The sequence below is a fragment of the Hordeum vulgare genome, chromosome 6H (assembly GCF_904849725.1).
Source record: "Hordeum vulgare subsp. vulgare chromosome 6H, MorexV3_pseudomolecules_assembly, whole genome shotgun sequence".
NCBI lineage: Eukaryota > Viridiplantae > Streptophyta > Magnoliopsida > Poales > Poaceae > Hordeum > Hordeum vulgare.
In genome coordinates this window covers 508,107,043-508,130,316 of record NC_058523.1, presented here as the reverse complement: position 1 = coordinate 508,130,316, position 23,274 = coordinate 508,107,043, and the positions used below count along the sequence as shown (strand labels likewise).

The 23,274-nt window shown below is 46.4% G+C and overlaps 1 long non-coding RNA gene across 5 annotated transcripts; it reads left to right on the top strand.

Moving 5' to 3' along the window:
• Window positions 1–9,689: 9,689 nt before the first annotated feature.
• On the top strand, window positions 9,690–11,575 carry LOC123402740. Of its 5 annotated transcripts, none has more exons than XR_006611344.1 (3): window positions 9,690–10,088; window positions 10,342–11,008; window positions 11,372–11,575. It is a non-coding gene; the product is annotated as an uncharacterized LOC123402740 (long non-coding RNA). The 5 variants fall into 5 exon arrangements; XR_006611341.1 differs by having other exon boundaries at window positions 10,201–11,008; XR_006611342.1 differs by having other exon boundaries at window positions 9,690–10,405; window positions 10,577–11,008.
• The last annotated feature ends 11,699 nt before the right edge of the window (window positions 11,576–23,274 follow it).

Genomic DNA, 23,274 nt, shown 5'->3' with positions numbered 1-23,274 from the left:
GCCCGCGACCCGCGTACTCGGAAGGAAACTCAGTCGGAACCGAGTCCGAGCGCTGGGACGGCGGGGCAACCACAACCGACTCTAGAACCGCCACTTGTGAAGACGCGTTCTGGCGCGCCTCGGCGTGTTGCACCCAACGCTGGAGCCGTGGACGGCGGGACCGCTTGTTGCGGCGCGTGACGGCGGTGTAGGTCGACACCGGAGCCGACTGCTGGAGAAGAAGAATGCCACGGGCACCGGCACGGAAGTGCGTAGCCCCGCGGCGGGGAAGCGCCTCGACGTCGAGAGGGGCGTCCCAAAGCCATGCCGAATCATCGATGATGAAGGAGAAAACGCCGAAGAAGATCTCGTGACCCATGCTCGAATCTCCACCGGACGACATGACGAAATGATGTACTCGCAAACTCGCCGGAAGTCGCTTAGACGCCTGCCCCACGGTGGGCGCCAACTGTCGTGGGTATAAGTATGACAGTAGATGTGTAGGGTACGAAAGGATGGGCAGAGCTTTAGCTACGGCGAGGTTGTATGAGTTCAGGCCCCTCTGCGGTGGAGGTAATAGCCCTACGTCTCAGTGCTCAGGGAGCTTGTTGTCGAGTGGAATATAGAATACAGTGAATTGCTAACCCCTGCACCAGTGGGGGGAGGGTGGCTTATATAGAGTGCGCTGCCCTCCACAACGGTCCGGTGTACAGGGGTGGAGTAGTGGCGATTAAATGCCTACGTTACAGGTAACGTACGTCTTAAATGCTAATAAAGGCACATGGAAACGTATGACCGTTTCCCTCCAGGGGGGTACGATGCACAGAGTGGAATCCAGTCGGTTAGTCTGATATACTCCGAATGCTAGTCTCCGACTGGATGGTCAAGGACCTGTTACCGACTGGACGATGGGAACTCCTTAGTTCAGTCGGAACTGACTAAGGGCCTTGTCTCTTATGAGGGGTAGTCCTTGGGTAGGACCTACAGGGCAGGCCTATGACCCTACCCTAGGACTATAACCCCATCACTCCGTGTTGCTCAAAACACCTTTGGTGCCCCGGTTCTAAACTGTAAAGCATGCCGCACTGAACGAGAGAGTAGTCATCACTCCGCGACTGCCAAACGTTCCTAACATCCTGGGTTGCCGCGGGAACGGGAGGATCACCTAGAGGTGCATCAAGGACATATGCCTTCTTGGAAGCCATGAGGATGAGCTTTAAGTTACGAGCCCAGTCCGCATAGTTGCTCCCATCATCTTTCAGCTTGGTTTTCTCTAGGAACGCATTGAAGTTGAATGAGACATTTGCGTTGGCCATTGGATCTACAATATTTGTAAAGACAATTTTAGACTAAGTTCATCTAATCAAATTACTAATGAGCTCCCACTTAGATCGACATCCCTCTAGTCATCCAAGTGTTACATGATCCACGTGGACTAGCCCGTGTCCGATCATTGCGTTAGACGGACTAGTCATCAATGGTGAGCATCTCCATGCTGATCGTATCAACCATACGACTCATGTTCGACCTTTTGGTCTCCCGTATTTGACGCCATGTATGTACATGCTAGTCTCGTCCAGTCAACCTAAGTGTTTTGCGTGTGTAAACTGGCTTACACCCGTTGTATGCGAACGTTAGAATCTATCACACCCGATCATCACGTGGTGCTTTGAGACAACGAACCTTCGCAACGGTACACACTTAGGGGAATAGTTATCTCGAAATTTTAATGAGGGATCATCTTATATTTGCAACCGTCATTCTAAGTAATAAGACGTAAAACATGATGAACATCACATGCAATCATATAGTGACATGATATGGCCAATATCATCTTGCTCCTTTGATCACCATCTTCGGGGCACCATGATCATCATCGTCACCGGCATGACACCATGATCTCCATCATTGTGTCTCCGTGAAGTTGTCACACCAACTATTACTTCTACTACTATAGCTAATCGTTAGCGATAAAGTAAAGTAATCAACATGGCGTTGCATCTCATACAATAAATTAAGACAACTCCTATGGCTCATGCCGGTTGTCATACTCATCGACATGCAAGTCGTGAATCCTATTACAAGAACATGATCAATCTCATACATCACATATGTAAAATCACATATGTAACATCACATCCTTTTGGCCATATCACATCACATAGCATACCCTGCAAAAACAAGTTAGACGTCCTCTAATTATTGTTGCAAGTTTTACGTGGCTGGTTTGGGTTTCTAGCAAGAACGTTTCTCACCTACGTGACAGCCACAATATTGATATGCCAATGCTATTTACCCTTCATAAGGACCCTTTTCATCGAATCCAATTCGACTAAATTGGGAGAAACAGACACCTGCTAGCCACCTTATGCACCAAGTGCATGTCTGTCGGTGGAACCAGTCTCACGTAAGCGTACGTGTAAAGTCGGTCCGGGCCTCTTCATCCCACAATACCGCCGAAAAAAGATAAGACTAGTAACGGCAAGCAAGTTGACAAATCAGCGCCCACAACTTTTGTGTTCTACTCGTGCATAGAATCTACGCATAGAACCTTGGCTCAGATGCCACTGTTGGGTATCGTAGTAATTTCAAAAAAATTCCTATGCCATACAAGGATCTATCTATGGAGAAACTAGCAACGAGAGAGGTTGTAGAGCATCTTCATACCTTTGAAGATCGCTAAGTGGAAGCGTTACTATGAACGGGTTGATGGAGTCGTACTCGCAGCGATTCGGATTGCGGTGGATTCCGATCTATGTGCCAAACTACGACACCTCCGCGTTCAACACACGTACAGCCTGATGACGTCTCCCATGCCTTGATCCAGCAAGGAGGAGGGAGAGGTTGAGGGAGAGCTCCAGCAGCACGACGGCGTGGTGGCGGTGGAGCTACGAGGTTCTCCGATAGAGCTTCGCCAAGCTATGCGGAGGACAAGGAGAGAGAGGGGTAGGGCTGCGCCGAGAGAGAGTTTTCGTGTGTTCTCCAAAGGCCAAAACCTCCACTATATATAGGGGGAGAGGGAGGAGGTGCCAACCCTTAGGGTTCCCACCCCTAAGGGGTGCAGAAGCCCCATCTGGGCAGAGGGTGGCGGCCAGGGCAGGGAGAGGAGGGGTGGCGCACCCACATGGGCCTTGGGCCCCTCCTATGCCTAGGGTTTGCCCCCCTCCACCTCTCCTTGCGCCTTGGGCCTAGGTGGGAGGCGCACCAGCCCACTCTGGGCTGGTTCCCTTCCACATTTTGGCCCATGCTAGCCGTTGGGGCTGGTGGCCCCTCCCGGTGGACCACCGGAACCCTTCCGGTGGTCCCGGTATGTTACCGGTGACGCCCGAAACATTTATGATGTCCAAAATCTGACTTCCTATATATAAATATTTACCCCGGACCATTCCGGAGCTCCTCGTGACGTCCGGGATCTCATTCGGGACTCCGAACAACCTTCGGTAACCACATACACTATTTCCCTATAACCCTGGCATCATCGAACGTTAAGTGTGTAGACCCTACGGGTTCGGGAGACATGCAGACATGACCGAGACATCTCTCCGGACAATAGCCAACATCGGGGTCTGGATATCCATGTTGGTTCCCACATGCTCCACGATGATCTCATCGTATGAACCACGATGTCAAGGATTCAATCAATCCCGTATGCAATTCCTTTTGTCTATCAGTATGATACTTGCCCGAGATTCGATCGTCGATATCCCTATACCTTGTTCAATCTCGTTACGGGCAAGTCTCTTTACTCGTTCCGTACCACATCATCCATGTCTAACCCCTTAGTCACACTGAGCTCAATATGACGATGGATTACCGAGTGGGCCCAGAGATACCTCTCCATCACACGGAGTGATAAATCTCGGTCTCGATTTGCACAATTCAACAAACACTTTCGGAGATACCCGTAGTGCACCTTTATAATCACCCAGTTACGTTGTGACGTTTGGTACACCCAAAGCACTCCTAGTATATCTGGGAGTTGCACAATCTCACGATCTAAGGAAATGATACTTGACATTAGAAAAGCTTTAGCACACGAACAACACGATCTAGTGCTATGCTTAGGATTGGGTCTTGTCCATCACATCATTCCCCAATGATGTGATGCTGTTATCAATGACATCCAATGTCCATGATCGAGGAACCATGATCACCATTGATCAACGAGCTAGCCAACTAGAGGCTCACTAGGGACACATTGTGATCTATATATTCACACATGTATTATGGTTTCTGGTTAATACAATTATAGCATGAATAATAGACAATTATCATGAACTGGAAATATAATAATAACATATTTATTATTGCCTCTAGGGCATATTTCCAACAGTAATGACTCCTTGGAATGTCCCTGGTTCATAGCACTGTTAATTTCGGAATTCATCGTTGAAACATCATCAGTAGGACCGGGCATGGGGCAAGTGTTCGGAGCCCCAGCGTTGGGTGAAGATTGTGGGTTCGGCTGGTCCTCCAATTCCTCATCCCCATTTTCGTGCAAGGAGGTTCGCGTTCGTTTCCTGCAGTTACCGGCAAAAAGGGTTGTAAATACACCAAGGAAGCCAATGTTATTGTAAAAATAATTGGTGGATATCGGTACCTGGATGAAGGGACGGACGCAATATGGCCTGCCACCGCCCGTGCGGGAAGATGTACCTCAGCCGACACGACCTCGACCGAAGGAATGCGGGATGATGTTCGGCGCGTGCTCCGACGATGTTTCAGAGCGGTCCCACGGCGAGTGGCCACCTTTCGCTTGCTCGCCGAAGGTGGAAGAGATATTGGGTTATCGGCCAAAAGGGCCACTACCAGTCCATCAAGACTCTCCGGATAAAATACCCCATCTTCAAAGATGATGCAGACTTCTTGATCTTCGTGGGATTGAGGGTCGTCGTCTCAAGCGTAGTTCACGGGCTGGGGAGCGGGGCAGCTCACTGTATCTATCCAGCGTTTCCAATCCTACAGACACAGGATCATGAGTTTTACGTTTATTGATAACACAGTCAGGAAAGGTAACCGTAGACATGTCTGTACTTACCCACGGGATGGGGTTTTACGATGCGAAGCCTTATCGAAAGGCGAGATGGGCGAAGTCTTCCTTTTCCCCCTTGAAAAAGGCAGCCAGAATGGCTGCCAAGTCATCGCGGGTGTCCAGACCTTGCTGCTTGCAACGCGTCGAATCATATGTCATGTTGTACTCCCATAAAGGATGTATGCGCTGCTGGAGTGGTTGAACACACCTACTGATGTTGGTGGACATCACTTGTACGATGGTTAGACCACCGTGAGCCAGTATTTTTACCTTTGTGTCTAGGCGCTGTTGGGGAACGTAGCATGGGAAACAAAAAATTTCCTACGCACACGCAAGACCTATCCATGGTGATGATCATCTACTAGAGGGGAGAGTGAATCTACATACCCTTGTAGATCGCTAAGCGGAAGCATATATAACGTGGTTGATGTAGTGGAACATCTTCGCGGTTCAAATCGCAGCCTGTCCCGCTATCTCATCACGATCCGTCCCGCGATCCCATCCCGATCCATCCCGATCTAGTGCCGAACGAACGACACCTTCACGTTCAGCACACGTACAGCTCGATGATGACCCCCGCCTTTTCGATCCAGCAAGAGAGACGCGGAAGTAGATGAGTTCTCCGACAGCGTGATGGAGCGTCGATGATGGTGGTGATCTATTCCTGCAGGGCTTCGCCTAAGAACCGTAGAAATCCGATCTAGAGGAAGAACTACAAACTAGAGGAGAGGGTAGCACGTGGGTGAAATTGTGTGTATTAAAAACCCTCAATAACTCTAGTATATATAGGAGGGAGGGAGGGGAGGAGGCAGCCTCAAACCCTCAAGGTTTGGCCAAAATTGGAGGTGGAGGAGTCCTACTCCAATCCTACTAGGAGTAGGATTCCTCCTTTCCACTTGGAAACCCTTTCCACCTTTTCCACCTTTGGGTTTTTGCCTCTCAAACCTCATGGGCCTTAGTGGGAGCTTATGTCAGCCCACTAGGGGCTGGTTTGTATCCTCCCATAGCCCGTAAGGCCCCTCGGGGCGTGACACCCCTCCCGATGACCCCCGGTACCCTCCCGACACTCCCCGTACACTACCGATGAGCCCGAAACTTTTTCGGTGACCAAAACAAGACTTACTATATATCAATCTTTACCACCGGACCATTTGAGAGCTCCTCTTGACGTCTAGAATCTCATCCAGGACTCTGAACAACTTTCGGTTATCAACATCTATAACTCAACTATATCAAAATGTCACAGAACCTTAAGTGTGCAGACCCTGCGGGTTCGAGAACTATGGAGACATGACCTGAGACATTCTCTGGTCAATAACCAATAGCAGGACCTGGATGTCCATATTAGCTCCTGCATATTCTACGGAGATCTTTATCGGTTGAACCTCTATGTCAAGGATTTAGGTAACCCCGTATGCTATTCCCTTTGTACTTCGGTATGTTACTTGCCCGGCATTCGATCGTCGGTATCTCCATACCTAGTTCAATCTCGTTACCGGCAAGTCTCTTTGCTTGTTCCGTAATACAAGATCCCATAACTAACTCCTTAGTCACATTGCTTGCAGTGCTTGTTGTGAGGTTGTATTACCGAGTGGGCCCGGAGATACCTCTCCGTCACACAGAGTGACAAATCCCAGTCTTGATCCATGCCAACCCAACAGACACCTTTGGAGATACCTGTAGAGCACCTTTATAGTCACCCAGTAACGTTGCGACGTTTGATACACACAAGGTATTCCTCCGGTGTCCGGGAGTTGCATGATCTCATGGTCATAGGAACAAATACATTGACATGCAAAAAAATAGTAGCAATAAAGTCACACGATCATATGCTACGTTTATTGTTTGGGTCTTGTCCATCACATCATTCTCCTAATCATGTGATCCCGTTATCAAGTGACAACACTTGCCTATGGCCGAGAAACCTTGACCATCTTTGATCAACGATCTAGTCAACTAGAGGCTCACTAGGGACAGTGTGTTGTCTATGTATCCACACATGTATTTTGAGTTTCCAATCAATACAATTCTAGCATGGATAATAAAAGATTATCATGAACAAGGAAATATAATAATAACCAATTTATTATTGCCTCTAGGGCATATTTCCAACAGGCGCCTCACTTCCGAGCTCTCTTCCTCGGACTTACTTTTCGGACACCAGCTGAATCGCTTTTTCAAGGGGGCCGCTGAGTATTCGGAAAGGCCTCGCTGAACTGGCTCGAATAAAGGGACGTCGTTGATATAGAATCACTCTCAAAACCATTCGTCAGTCTCTTCATTCGGTGTACCGACTAGGTATCCGGTGGCCGCTATGCGCCACACCTCATCTCCACCTACTTCTCGGATGGAGGCTCCATTAGTCCGGGGGACAATGCAAAATACTTCCTCCATAAATCAAAATGAGGTTCGCAACCTAAGAACATCTCACAAAGGGCTACAAAACCTGAGATGTGCAGGATGGAACCCGGGGATAGGTTGTGGAGCTGCAGCTCGTAAAACTCTAGCAGACCTCTCAGAAAGGGATGGATGGGAAATCCCAACCCACGCAGTAGGAAGGAGGTAAAGCAGACACTTTCGCCTTTTTGTGGAATGGGGGATTTTTCTGCGAAGGCCTTGCCATTGTTGGCGGTTAAGCCGGCACGCGTGGGTTCGAGGTCGGAGGGGGAAGATACCCTTGGATTTCAAGGTCCCGCAACCAAAGCTGAGAAACAGAGCAACTGGCCCAGTCACCCGGTTGAGAGCCGAAGGGACGAGAGGATGAACTCGCCATGAATCTCGATGCTAGGATTTTAGGGTTTCCTTGGCTGCGCTTACGGAGGAAGGAATGGAGGATATTAAAGTGCAGGGACAAGATCGAAGGTTACGGGTCCCGCGACGCTTCGACATTTGAAGATTCGCCAAAGACTAGTTCGTCACACTACAAATCGAAAAAGGAACTCGCCTTTCAAGCCGATTACCAAATATGTGAAAAGCTGTCAAAGACTCTACATAAGGGCACTCAAGGTTAGTTCGGGGGATACCGAGGGAGTCCTGGACTAAGGGGTCCTCGGGGCGCCAACCCATGGACCAGACCATCAGAGTCCGGATGGTCGATGACTTTGTACGAAGGAAGGAAGACACCGAGGATTGACATGGGCTCCAAGCTTAGAAGGACTAGGTCGGCTCATTTATTCCCGATTATAGTCGGTATCTTGTAAAACCCTAGGGGACCCTCGTGTCTATATAAACTAGGGACCCTTGTCCGTAGGGAGGGCGCTGAATCATCTAGGGTTTAGCATATACGAACTCGAGGTAGATTAACTATGTAATCATGTTCGTCAATACAATCAAGTAGGACGTAGGATATTACCTCCATAGGAGGCCCCGAACCTGGGTAAACTGATGTCTCCCCTCTCTTCCTGCAACCCATCGATCCAAAGGTCCACAGTTCGAGACCCCCTACCCGAGATCTGTTAGTTTTGACACCGACAGCTCGTTTATCGGGTGTGCGCGACATGCTGGGAGTGGTCAGGAGTGACGCGGTAGTGGAGTCGGCCAGCAGGTTGGGCGAGTAAGTGGCGGGTGGGATATGCACAGATCCCGAAGAGAGAAGCTGTCGCCGCAGATACGAAGGAAGACGTGCGTTATTTTCTGGACAAATTTGCGCGCCTGGATCGTTTGTGGGTAGAGGAATAGCGGACGAGCGAGGGGAGATGATAGGAAAGTTGGGAAAAGTGCGCTCGTGATTTCAAAACCGCCGCCCACGACCCCCCCGATATAAATAAACCACCCACGATCCCGCGATGGTACCAATTCCGACCAGGTGGCACCTACAGGGACGAACCTACGTTGAGGTGAGTGGGGGCCTAGGCCCCCACTCAAAATTTAAAACTACAACAATATTTGCTTATGTTATTTGAAAAATATGCATGAATTCGTTGACTTTTTAAAAAACATTGCCCCCACTCAAATAATTTGCCCCACTCAAAATACTCTCTGGTCCGTCACTAGGCACTTGAACCACGTCGGAGATGATCGTTGCACGATCGTGCGGGCAGTCCGTTCTCTCCAATAAGTGCGCGTGCACTTTTCAGATTTTAGGTTGTTCTTATATAAATTATTTATGATTAGTTTTATAAATTAAATTGAACGTGGAATTTAAAAGACCGGTCGGTTAGGGATCCGAGTCGAGTCGAGTCTTCTTATTTATATGCACGCTTCTCTCCCACCATCCAGCATCCAGCATCCAACCGCTGAAAAAAACATCAGCATCGAGGAAGGCAGGAATTAAGGACAGTAAAACTGGACCTAATCCCTGCCCTCTCAGCGATTAGACATTTTTGACCGTTCGATTTCGCAAATTAGGAGTTTCTGGCCGTTGGATTACGTCCTTCCTCAAGCTAATTCGCGCAGTCTTTTTTATTTAGCCCGTCTGTCCTCTGGGCTGCTGCTCCAGGGGCCAAAGCGGTCCCCTGTGGTTAACTGGGACAGTAAAACTACACCTAATCCCTGCCCTCTCACCGATTAGACGTTTTTGACCGTTCAATTTTGCAAATTAGGAGTTTCTGGCCGTTGGATTACGTCCTTCCTGAAGCTGCGCAATCTTCTTATTTAGCCCGTCTGTCCTGTGGGCTGTTGCTCCAGGGGCCAAAACAGTCCCCTGTGGTTAACTGGGCCTTAAGACAGCCCATTCCAGCCATGCGGTTCGGTGAATGAGGTCGAGTGGTGCGGTTCTCTATCCATCGACTAGGGAGGGTTAGAGAGGAGCGACCGTGAGCATTCATCTATCCAGTCCCGATGCGAGGAGGTCGATTGGATCGGCCGGAGGAGGTGCGGGATCGAGGTGCCATTCGGTTCGGTGAAGGGGATCGACCGGATGAGTAGGTTCCGGGCCCAGCCGACCGAGTTGCACGAGGGGGATCAGTGGAGGCGTAGGATGCTGGTGGAGAAAGTCGTTGCTCGGTCTTCCAGATCTAGCCGAGAGGGTCTCAATTTAGGGCCCAGGGCAGCAGACCGTCATGTCAATTCGACTCCGTCGATTCAGTAATTGAATCATGGTTACAAGAGGCCAGTTAATGGAAATCGATGTGTTCAGGTCAGTTTCGCTCTCGATTCACGCTGTTCCTTTAATCTCGCATCCATATAATCTCCATCGTCTTTGCTTTCCTTCCTCATTCCCCTCATCGCTCCCGCAAAACATTTTATAGGATGACCATGGTGGACAGTTCACTCTGGTCGTTGATTCGTCTTTCCTCTTCTGCCAATGGCCTCTCCACGATTCCCGCAATTCTGCATCGAGTTATAGGTTTTTTATGTATATTGTTCTTTGTGCTGTCAAATAAATGCAGGTTCTCTTTCTTGGTCAATCAGACCTCGGTTCCAACAGGTTGGCTGATTCTGCTGCATTGCAAGGTGAGTCCCTACTTTCACATTCAATGATTTCTTGCCTGAGATTAATATGCTTAAACACAACATCTTCCAATTGCTCATAGTGCTAATTGTTACAGTGTGAGAGTTTTTGTTCGGGTCCAATATTCTTTCACACAGTGCAGAGTTGACTTTGAGTAACCCTGTTCTATTCAGCTTTTCTATTCTAAATAAACGACATGAGGACGGTGCATATCAGCGTCTTCTATTTGAAGGTACTTCTTATACATAGATAAACTCTTATTTGTCCTGTAATTTTCAAGTCCACTCTGTATTTCCCACGCCTCACTTTCTATGGATGCAAAGGTGTTTGAACTTAGTTCTCATTTGGTGCATGTATTTGGATTGCTTGTAGAGTGATTTTTAAAATTGAATTACTCATCAGAACTAAAGGATAAGCCCATCGGTCAAAACGAGGGAATAGAAAAACATAGAGCCAAGCACTTGTTAATGGTATTTGTGTTGGTAAACTTGTACAACACCATTTCCTCTTTGTTCATGTTCATTGTAATCCAGAGACCTCATCTTTGGTGTTGGAGCCTGATTCAGGTGGATTGATTTGGGGAATTGCAATGGCTGTCGAACCAGGTTAGTATGTATCCACTGCAATACGTCATCTTCCTACTTCAAGATCTCTCAGTGCGTGAATGGATTTAGTTAGTTAAAATTTATGATGTCGTCTATGTGTGGTCCACACCATGCTTTGTTGGATCGCAACTTCGGTTCCTATTTGTCAGTAACGTTGTTATGTGGCCAAAGCACATCATGATTTCCTTTTGTTGGATCAATGACTATATATGTGAGTTTGAAGGAAAGCTCTCTAACTTTGAGTGTGTGTGTGAGTGTGTTTTAGTTTTATTACCTTCATTTGATTAGAAATTATGTAGGCGTTCACCAACATTTTTTAAAATTATTTTCTCACTAACTTTATGCATATTTTACTTGCTTCAGGTGTAGAAAAAAAATCCAAATTTCTTCATCCAACAAAAAGGCTCGTGCATGTAATGTGGTACTCAGGATGATCGTTTGTCTTACCTAGCTACCTTTTCCTTTTATTTTTATTTTTATCGGGCCATGTGTATTTTAAATGTAACGTGTGTTTTCTTTCTTGTTCTCCGACATAATGAAAATTTGAATCCCTAATTGAATTGTCTATGTACCCACGTGCACGTGTTAGGATCTTCAACCTACACTCTCTTACTATTTTATCATTTTTGTTTCATGCATCAGCTGGCCATGACAAGTGTTCTAACTATCTGCGCAACGTCCATGTCAATAGGGCAGATAAAATAAAGTTATCGGATTAACGGATATGTGAACAGATTCAGTACAGATGTTCGTCAAAGATTTAAATTTATAATTGGTCTATAGCCAAGTAGTACCTGTAGGCAAACTGAGAGATAGTGCAAAAGGAATCAACAAATAATTCGTGTACTGAAATTTACCTGTAGATAAAGGGTTATCAATTCATTTGTCCTGAACGAATTTATTCAATTTGAAGCACTGCTTTCGATTCGGCTGGTTGCATGTGCAACGCACACAAAAAGACCCATGCCAGCCAAACTGAAACAATGTAACCTTTATTATGTCAAGAAATAAAACCAACTACTTCCTGTGTTTTAAAATATAAGACTTTTAAGAGTGAATGTACACTTTAAAATATGTCTATATACATTCGTATGTAGTTTATAATGCAATCTTTAAAAGGTCTCATATTTAGGAACGGAGGAAGGAGTACATGTTTTTAACATTGCAACCCTCTTTCATTTAAGATTGATAATAAACTGGCGCCGCAACGCGCGCCATTCATTCACGATCTAGTAAAATATGAAGTCGGCGACTTGCCCATCGAATCCGGAGCGCGAGGATGGTGCAGCGACGGCGCGTCCTTTCCGTCGTCGTGGACGACGGCGTCCACGGGTACCTCCTTTTCAAGATCAACGTCAATCACCTCTTCTCCTCCTCCCAGTCCCAGGAAACCAAGATGCGGTGTCTCCCCGCTCCCATCACGCGGTTCGCCACGATTGCTGACAGGCCCGAGCGCATCGATTTCGCGCTGGCCTGTGGCGGCGCCACCCTGGTCGGCGTAAGCAACCAGTAACGCACCGTCCTGCACGACACCAAGTCCGGAGTCACCTCGGCCGGGCCGGAGCTGGCGCACGACAAGGCCGGTGGCTCTTTCGTCGTCCCGCTCGGCCGTCGCCGGATCTGCGTCGTCAAGCGCCGCAGCGGGCCCGCCTGCCTGGACGAGCCGCTCGGCGAAACCCTGGTCGCCGGAGCCTGGCGCAGGCTCGCCGACCCGCCGCCCGACCTGGTCCACTCCAGTCGCGACAACCCGGCGTGCACTGTCACCGCCTGCTTCGCCGCTGGGACGCGCCTCTGGGTCTCGGCCACGGACAGGGGCACCTACTCCGTCGACACGACCCATGGTTGGCGCAAGGAGGGCGACTGGGAGCTGCCGTTCCAGTGCCGAGGCTTCCTAGTCCCCGACCTCGGCGCCGGCCTCTGCTTCGGCCTCTGCCCCAGGACCACCCGCCTCTGCGCCTGGGACGTTCGGCGCTCGCCGCCGCCGGCCCGGTATGCATGGGACGACACCCGGCCGTGCTGGCCGACGTCCTTCAGTCAAGAGAACGTCCGCGCCGTCGCGCGCTTCCCGGACAGCAGTTTGACTTACCTCGGAGACGGCGAGTTCTGCATCGCCTGGACCATCGGGATCAGCGAGGAGAACTCGAGCATACGGCAGCGTGCGCTCTGGTTGATGGGCGTCAAGATCGGCAAGAACTCACCGTCGGCCCCCCTCCGCCTGCTCCACCACAAGTCCTGCATCTACGAGTAGCCGGACCGTGCTCTAATGGCCAACGCTCTTCATGTTGATTGATTCCTAGCAGGAGCATTAGCTTTTCTTCTAAAGAAACACTTTTTATTTCGAAAGTGCTCTTTTGATTCCGAGCTCATATGCTGTCGAATGAACAGTAAAACCTGGAAAATAGTAAAAAAATACAAATTTCTGAAAAAAAAATTCTACAATAAACATTGATAAAAGTTTTAACATTCTGCAAACTTTTTTGTGATGAAATAACATTCGTGAAGACCACGACAAGAAAAACAAAACCAATGCTCCAAAATGCTTCCAACAAAAGTGTTTTGAAAGCATTGTTTTTTTTGGACATTTACATTTGTACCTCTAATTTACGCTCACTCTCAGATCTACCTCTAATTTTCAGCTATGCTCAAATTTGTCCATCTGCCGTCAAGTGTCCTTATAGAAATGCCCTTCTGTGTCGTTACCGTCCGGTCAACAGGCTTAGACTGTGTAGTGAATAGTAACTTGATGAATTGTAAATTCAAAAAAAAACAAACAAATTAAAAAAAAAATCGTGGGATCGAAGATACACGGGTGTGCAATGTACATGCAAATTTTTATGCTATTTGAACATTTCAGGAACTCGTATCAACGGATAAAATTAAAATTGTACGTTTGTGAACAGTAAATACAAAAAAAGCAAAAAATGAAAAAAATATGAAATTTTTTGGCGTCCAACATGCTTTGGTGTGCAAATTATTGTTATGTTTGCACATTGTAGGAGCTCGTGGAGAAAAAAAAACATTTGGTTCGGCAAAAAACTTTGAAAAGTGCACTATTTTTTTTTTGCTAGAGATCCTCGCATGCCATTTAAACACAAAAACTTGCACGCACCTTGCACATCCAAGCATCTTGGACGCCAAAAAAAAAATTCAGATGTTTTAGAATTTCCTTGCTATTTTTCAAAATTTATTGTTCATAGGCGTATAATTTTAATTTGTTTTCTTTGGTATGAGCTCCTGGAATGTTCAAATAGCAAGAAAGTTTGTACGTATATTCGATCCCACAATTTTTTTTTATTTTCTTTGCTATTTTTTTCGAAATTACTGTAATTTGAGTTACTGTTCACCGAGATGGTCAAAGCCCGTTGACCGGACGGTAACGACACAGAAGAGCATTTCTATAAAAGGACTTGACGGGCAGAGGGGCAAATTCAAGCATAACTAAAAATTAGGAACAAATCTAAGTAGGTGGTTCGAGTTAGGGACAGAAATGCAAATTTGCCCAGGCCTACTCAAATGTCATTTCGTCAAAAAAATTTGCAAACAGTCAAAATTTTCATCAATGTTCATCACGAAAAACATTAAGAATTTGTTTAATTGATTTACTATCTTTTCGTCTTTTAATGTTCATCCGGGAGCATATGAGCTCGGATCAAATATTTGTGTATGTAAAAGATAATACTTATTGTTAGCCTTCCTTGATACTTCTTACAACACAAGTTAGAGCATCTACAACCGGACCCCCTCAAATCCTTCTCCAAAACTCGGGCACGCTGCCCGGTCAGTGACCGGTCACGAAAAAGCGACCCAGACACACCCCTCAAACCGGCCTCACCAGCACCCCTCATTTCCAGCCCAAATATGGAGCGAATATGGGGAGCCCGGGCACGCATGCCTGGCCCACACTGGTCAGCATCTATCCCACATATATTCGTCCCCATTTGATTGCCGGACCAAACCCAAGCCACTTCACTTCACTCCCCTTCCCACCTATCCGCCACCCAAGCTCACCTCCGGCATGGCGGGCACAGGATCTGAGTCCTTCACCTCCAGATCCGTCAACCACGAGCTCGTCTCACTCGGCCCCAAGGAGGAGATGGTCGTCCGGCATGCGCTCCGCCGCTCTCGGGAGGCAGCTGCACGACGACGGCGCTCGGACTCGCAACGTCGGTAATCCATTGCGTTCGCACAACCGATGCTTGGATCCAGCGTTGCTGCCTCACCGGAGGCGATGCGGTCCGTGTGGTGCCCGAACGCCGTGGCGGAAGCGCAGCCCCTCCATTTGCGTGCCGAGCATGAAGCATGGCCGTCCTCGAACGATGTCATGGCGTAGCCTGCCCGTTGGGCGACGCAGCGGGCATGGGATGCGGCGGAGGCCTTTGCGGCGGTGGATGTTGGAGAGGCGAAGCCACACTCTTCGGCGCCCTGTATGGTGCACCAATGCGGGCGACGTGACGGCGTCGTGGTGGACATCGGCTCCTCCCAGGACGGTTTTGTCATCGACCTTATGTCGACTCGCATCGTCGAGGTTATGGGCACGACGAGGAAGAGTAGGGCATGGGAGACGGTGGGAGCTCGACTCGTGTGAGCCGGCTAGTATCCCATGTCCTACTCTACCTCGCCGACGACCGGACCGACAGTGTGAGGGGCGTAGCAAGCCACCAGACATGGGCATGGTGGAGCCGGACGAGCCCACTTAATATTAGATTTACGTTGCATGTAATAGTATGGACTTGAGGTTTCTAATTTGAGGTATCCGGATATAAAATGCATTATTTGAGACGTGACCGACCAGTGTTCGCCGACGCGCCTCGACGCGTCCGCAGGCGTTTGAGGGTCCGATTTGCAAGGTCTGATTGTAGATGCTCTTAAGTTCGCATAAACTTTGTACACCCACCAATTAGACATATCGTGAGTTAATCTCAAATGTACATGGGTATGAGCTTTACGATCCAAGGGCATGGCTACCCACGCCGCTGGCCCCTCCTAGCTATTCTCCCAAAAAGGGACCCACCCCCTCTCGCGTTGCCTCTATGCGGCAATGGGGAGGGAAACCTAAATCTTGTTGACGGGCCCACATCTCTCCGTCATTGATGACGAGTTGATGGATATATTTCTTGCCCCTCGTTGGTTACCCCAAGTGGAAGGTGGAGATGTAATCAGCAGCAGATTTCCCTTACACGGGGACTGTAAGGTTTATCGAACCAGGAGGACTCCGAGGATCAACAGGGAGGTGTCCGCTGCTCTAACGCTAGCAGAAGACGTGGACCTGCACACACAGCAAATAACTTTGCTCCCAACGAGTTCAGAGAGGTCGTCAGTCTCTCCAGCCTTGTAGTTTGCAAAGGATCAAAACACAAGCGGGAATAGCGATAGTGATTGCAACGGAAAAGTAAATAAAAATAGTAAATGGTGGAGGTGTAAACAATGGTGGAAATATGGACCAGAGTCCCATGATGTTCACTAGTGATTTGTCTCTCTCAAAAGACGATAAACAAATATGCTGGGTAAACAAATTACTGCTCGGCAATTGATAGAATTATAAACGCACCGCAATGCTAATCATGCTACAAGAAAGTTAGAGGCTCAAAAGTAGTAGACAGTACGCCAAGACAAGTAGACTATTTATCCATCACCATGTACTCTCTAGTCATCCACCTTGAGATATCTATCCAGAACATCTCGCTGGTATTAAGTTGCGAGCCCCACCCAAAGTGTAAACTCAAAGCAACGGACAACTGCATTAACGAACTTTGCGTAAGGTAAACAATCCTTGCAACCGTGGTTACAAGCACCGTTGTTTTCTCCCTGGTGGCAACAACACATCCCCTGGTCTCATGTTTCTGTCACTCAAGCTAGACATCAGGGGGCATGAACCCACAATCAAGCATGACGCTCCCTCTTGGAGTTACAATCTACTACTTGGCCAAAGCAATAAAAACAACGGAAAACATGCATGAATTACATAAGAACATAATATAAAAGGAGATCCAAATATATAACTCATCACAATCTGAACATAATCTCATAATCCATCGGATCCCAGCAAACTCAGCACAGCAACAACAGGTAAATTAGATAGATGCCTTGATCATGTAGGACATCTCACAAGGGCTAAGCATTGAAGCACAAGATTGGAGAGAAGACATCACATAGCTACTGGTCATGGACTCATGGTCCAAGGAGGGCTACTTACGGCACCTCCGGGAAGCGTCCATGGTGGTGGAGAAGCTCCCGGAGGTCAATCCTCCCTTCGGTAGGGTGCCGGGAAGAGGACTTCTGGCGCTCCCGATCTCGGAAGCGCTACGGCGGCGGAACGGTGGAAAAAATCGCGATTCTGGATATATGTTTAGGGTTTTCTGTCCGAGGGGTAAATATAGGCCAAGGAGGGCGACGGGGGGTGGACCACCGCCCAGGCGACCTCGTGGCGCGGCCAGGAGGGGGCCCGCGCCAGGTGGCCGCCTGGGTGAGGCATGGCTCCCCTCTAGCCCACCTTGGTGCTTCGTGAAGCTTCCGTCACGCTGATTTTTATATATTTTTCTCGGGATTTTCAGGGCTCTGAAAAGTGGGGTAAAGTCCTTGCAATTAAAAGACATCAGCAGACAGAAACTGGCACTGGGTGCACTGAGTTAGTAGGTTAGTCCACATATGTGTAAAAAGGTATAAAAGTGTAGGAAAACATATAACAATGTCACCCAAAAGAGCATGGAACAAACATAAATTATAGATATGTTTGGGACGTATCAGTCATCGACACCACGTGGCGTGCCCGACGAAGCCCCTTCGTTGCCATCGGGGCCCATTTTATCTTCTCATACGACAGGCGTGGCATCAGTTGACGCCCCTCGGCTAGGCTTTGGTACTGACTTGAAGCATGCATGGCGGTGCTCGCGCCTGTGTCAACAACACTCCCAGGGTGGAGGTGATGGCTAGTCGCTTCAATAAGTGGATTCGCGCGGGATGGCCTCTGCCAAGTTCCAGCGCGATCTGTTCCCAACAAAATGTGAGGCGGCAAGCACTGTCGTGTATCCCCGTCAGTGATGGTTGCGTGGTTCTGGTGTTGGAGGCGGCAAGCGCTGTTGTGGATCCCCGCCAGTGTTGGTTGCTTAAGTGCTTAGAGGTAGCCACCAAATATACTTAGCCATTCTTCCACAAAGATATCTCTCTCCAAAGCCAAACCAGCAAAATCGGTACAATCAACAATTTCCATTCGACCGTACCGATTTTACACTTGACAGATCCTATGCCAAACCCTACCATCTCGGTACCACCAATTTTCACATCGGTGCCACCGAGATTGAGTGACCAACTTTGTGTTGAGAAGATTTCAAGAATCAAAATTTCCAAGTTTGAAATTGGTCTCACCGAGATTTGGAAACTCGTCTAGGTCATCTTATCGGTACCACCGAGATTCATATATCGATCTCACCGATAATTCAAAAGTTGCCACCGAGTTGGGCAATAATGTTGTAACGGTTGGATTTTGGGGGATGCCTATATATACCCGGCCACCTACCTCTCATTCATAGAGGAAGCACTTAGAACACACTTACACTTGCCAGATCCATTTTTCAGAGAGAGAGTGATAACCCACAAGTATAGGGGATCAATTGTAGCCTTTCTCGATAAGTAAGAGTGTCGAACCCAACGAGGAGCTAAAGGTAGGACAAATATTCCCTCAAGTTCTATCGACCACCGATACAACTCTACGCACACTTTACGTCCGCTTTACCTACAACAAGTATGAAACTAGAAGTACTTTGTAGGTGTGATAGGATAGGTTTGCAAGATAATAAAGAACACGTAAATAAAAATTAGTGGCTGTTTAGATAAAGAAACAATCACATTAGTTTAACGAGTGTGGAAAAGTGATGGTAGGAGTTGTGGAATTGTCCTTTAGCAATTGACTCCGTTACTAGACCGATAGCAAGTTTTAAGTGGGAGAGGCCACTGCTAGCATGTCATCCCTTACTTGGAATTCTATGCACTTATGATTGGAACTATTAGCAAGCATCCACAACTACTAACGTTCATTAAGGTAAAACCCAACCATAGCAATAAGATATATTGGTCCCCCTTCAATCCCATATGCATCAATTTCTATGCTAGGCTGAAGCTTCTGTCACCCTTGCCCTCCAATACATAGTCCTTTCAACATACTACTAACCCTATGGTGTGATCCACGGGCGCGCTCATATGATGGGCACCAAAGAACAACAACATAATCACAAGCAAATTAAACCAATCATAGCAATTCATCAATCACCGATAGGACAATGAAAATCTACTCAGACATCATAGGATGGCGACACATCATTGGATAATAATATGAAGCATAAAGCACCATGTTCAAGTAGAGGGTATAGCAGGTTGTGGGAGAGTGGACCGCTGAATATAGATGGGGGAAGGTGATAGAGGTGTTGGTGAAGATGACGGAGGTGCTGGTGTGGATCGCCGTCACACGATGATGTCCCGGGCGGCGTTCCGGTGCCGCCGGGAGAGAGGGGGAGAGAGCCCCCCTTCTTCTTCTTCTTCCTTGACCTCCTCCCTAGATGGGAGAAGGGTTTCCCCTCTGGTCCATGGTCTCCATGGCTGCGGAGAGGCGAGAGCTCCTCCGAGATTGGATCTCTCTCTGTCCTTCTATTTCTGCGCTCCCCGATTCTGGCCTTTCACCGTTTCTTAAATTCCCGGAGATCCGTTACTCCGATTGAGGTGTCCTTTTAACACGATTTTCTTCCGGATATTAGCTTTCTTGCGGAGAAAGAAGGGCCCCAACCGCCTTAGGGATTGGTCACGAGCCTGACAGGTGCGCTTAGGGGTGTAGAGCGCACCTCCTGGGCTCGTGACCCCCCGGGCATCGTTTCGCGTTGATTCTTCTTCCCAAAAAATCATAAATATTCCAAAAAAATCCCCGTAGGTTTTTTATTGCGTTTGGACTTCGTTTGGTATGGATATTCTGCGAAACAAAAAAACATGCAACAAACATGAACTGGCACTGGGCACTGGATCAATATGTTAGTCCCTAAAAAGTTGTCAAAAGTATATGAAAGTTGTAGAATATTGGCATGAAACAATAAAAAATTATAGATATGACGGAGATGTATCATTATCCCCAAGCTTAATTCCTGCTCGTCCTCGAGTAGGTAAATGATAAAAAAAGACAATTTTTGATGTGGAATGCTACCTAGCATAATCTTGATCATATAATCTAATCATGGCATGAATACTAAAACACGAGTGATTCGAAGCAATAGTCTATCATTTGACATAAAGACAATAATATTTCAAGCATACTAACAAAGCAATCATGTCTTCTCAAAATATCATGGCCAAAGAAAGTTATCCCTACAAAATCATATAGTCTGGCTATGCTCCATCTTCCCCACACAACGTATTTAAATCATTCACAACCCCGATTTTAGCCAAGCAATTGTTTCATACTTTAGTGTTCTCAAACTTTTTCAACTTTCACACAATACATGAGCGTGAGCCATGGACATAACACTATAGGTGGAATAGAATATGATGGTTGCGGAGAAGACAAAAAGGAGGAGATAGTCTCACATCAACTAGGCGTATCAACGGGCTATGGAGATGCCCATCAATAGATATCAATGTGAGTGAGTAGGGATTTCCATGCAACAGATGCACAAGAACTATAACTGCATGAAAGTTCAAAAAGAAACTAGTGGGTGTGCATCCAACTCGCTTTCTCATGAAGACCTAGGGCAATTTGAGGAAGCCCATCATTGGAATATACATGCCAAGTTCTATAATGAAAATTTCCCACTAGTATATGAAAGTGACAACATAGGAGACTCTCTATCATGAAGATCATGGTGCTACTTTGAAGCACAAGTGTGGTAAAGGATAGTAGCATTGTCCCTTATCTCTTTTATCTCATTTATTATTATTATTATTATTTCCCCTTTTTTTGGTGGGCTTCTTCGGCCTCTTTTTTTATTTTTTATTTGGGCTTCATTGGCCTATTTTATTACTTCCTCACATGGGACAATGCTCTAATAATGATGAACAAAATATGACTCTATATGAATGCCTCCAGCGGTGTACCGGGATGTGCAATGATCTAGCGTAGCAATGACATCAAAAAACGGACAAGCCATGAAAACATCATGCTAGCTATCTTACGATCATGCAAAGCAATATGACAATGATGGTGCGTGTCATAATAATCAGAACGATGGAAGTTGCATGGCAATATATCTCGGAATGGCTATGGAAATGCCATAATAGGTAGGTATGGTGGTTGTTTTGAGGAAGGGTATATGGTGGGTGTAATGCACCGGTGAAAGTTGCGCGGTACTAGAGAGGCTAGCAATGGTGGAAGGGTGAGAGTGCGTATAATCCATGGACTCAACATTAGTCATAAAGAACTCACATACTTATTGCAAAAGTCTATTAGTCATCGAAACAAGGTACTACATGCATGCTCCTAGGGGAAGGGTTGGTAGGAGTTAACCGTCGCGTGATCCCGACCTCCACACAAAGGATGACAATCAATAAATAAATCATGCTCTGACTTCGTCACATAACGGTTCACCATACGTGCATGCTACGGGAATCACAAACCTTAACACAAGTATTTCTATGAATACACAATTTCTCACTAGCATGACTCTAATATCACATCTTCATGTCGCAAAACTATTGCAAGGAGTCAAACATATCATATTCAGTGATCTACAAGTTTTATGTAGGATTTTATGACTAACCATGTGAATGACCAACTCCTGTTAACTCTCTAAATAGGTATAAGTGAAGCATGAGAGTTTAATTATTTCTACAAAAGATATGCCCCGCTCTAACAAATATAAGTGAAGCAAAAGAGCATTCTACGAATGGCGGTTTCTATGTGTAGGGAAACAGGCAATCCAAACTTCAAATGATATAAGTGAAGCACATGAAGCATTCTATAAAGCCATACTCAAAAGATATAAGTGAAGTGCGAAGAGCATTCTATAAATCAACCAAGGACTATCTCATACCAGCATGGTGCATAAAAGAAAAAGGAAAAATAAACACAAAAGATGCTCCAAGCATTTGCACATATCATGTGACGAATAAAAATATAGCTCCGAGTAAAATTACCGATAGATTGTAGACGAAACAGGGGATGCCTTTCGGGGCATCCCCAAGCTTAGACGCTTGAGTCTTACTTGAATATTACCTTGGGGTGCCTCGGGCATCCCCAAGCTTAGGCTCTTGCCTCTCCTTATTCCTTCATCCATCGTGGTCTCACCCAAAACATGAAAACTTCAATCACACAAAACTCAACAAAACCTTCGTGAGATCCATTAGTATAATAAAGTAAATCACCACTTTAAGTACTGTTGTGAACTCATTCCAAATTCATATTAGCATTATATCTACTATAATCCAACTTCACCATGGTTCATACCCCCCGATACTACCCATAGATTCATCAAAATAAGAGAACAATGCATAGAAAACAGAATCTGTCGAAAACAGAACAGTCTATAGTACTCTGAACACATACCATACTTATTATACTCCAAAAATTCTGAAACAATTATGATAATTAAGTCAATTTGTATATCAATCATCAGAAAAAAGAATCAACTCAATAGCGCTCTCTGTATAGAAATAAGTAATGATTTCGTGAGTGCAAAGTTTTTGTCTTTTTCAGCATGATCAAACAACTATCACCCAAACTAATCATAAAGGCTTTACTTGTCACATTATTTTTATAATAAAATGGAATTGTACAAGGGGATAATTATTTTTGCAAGAAACTTCCATGAAAAATTCTACATTGTTTCCATGAGCATGAACACAAGTGTTCAAGGTCGACCCTCACTTCCGCAATGCATCACCTTTCAATCGTTTCTCTTTTTGAAAAAGTTTTAAGTTCCCCTCTATATTTTTTTGTTTTTAAACTATATAAAAGCACTCAACAGAAATAAATAACTCTCTAAAACTTCCGGGTTGTCTCCCAGGCAGCGCTTTCTTTAAAGCCATTAAGCTAGGCATAAAGTGCTCAAGTAATGGATCCACACGGATCCCAAGGTATATCAAAGCCAATTTTAATTAACAATGATTTGTAATTTAGTAGTGAGCACAAGGTAACATATATCATGCAATTACGAAGTCTAACTCTCTTCCTATGCATTGGCATGTCATAAAAGAACAATTCATGCACATCAAGTAAAGGCCAATACATAGCATAAGCAGTTTCTTGCAATTTTATCGTATTGGAAACATAGAGAGGTGGAGATGTAGTTCATCTC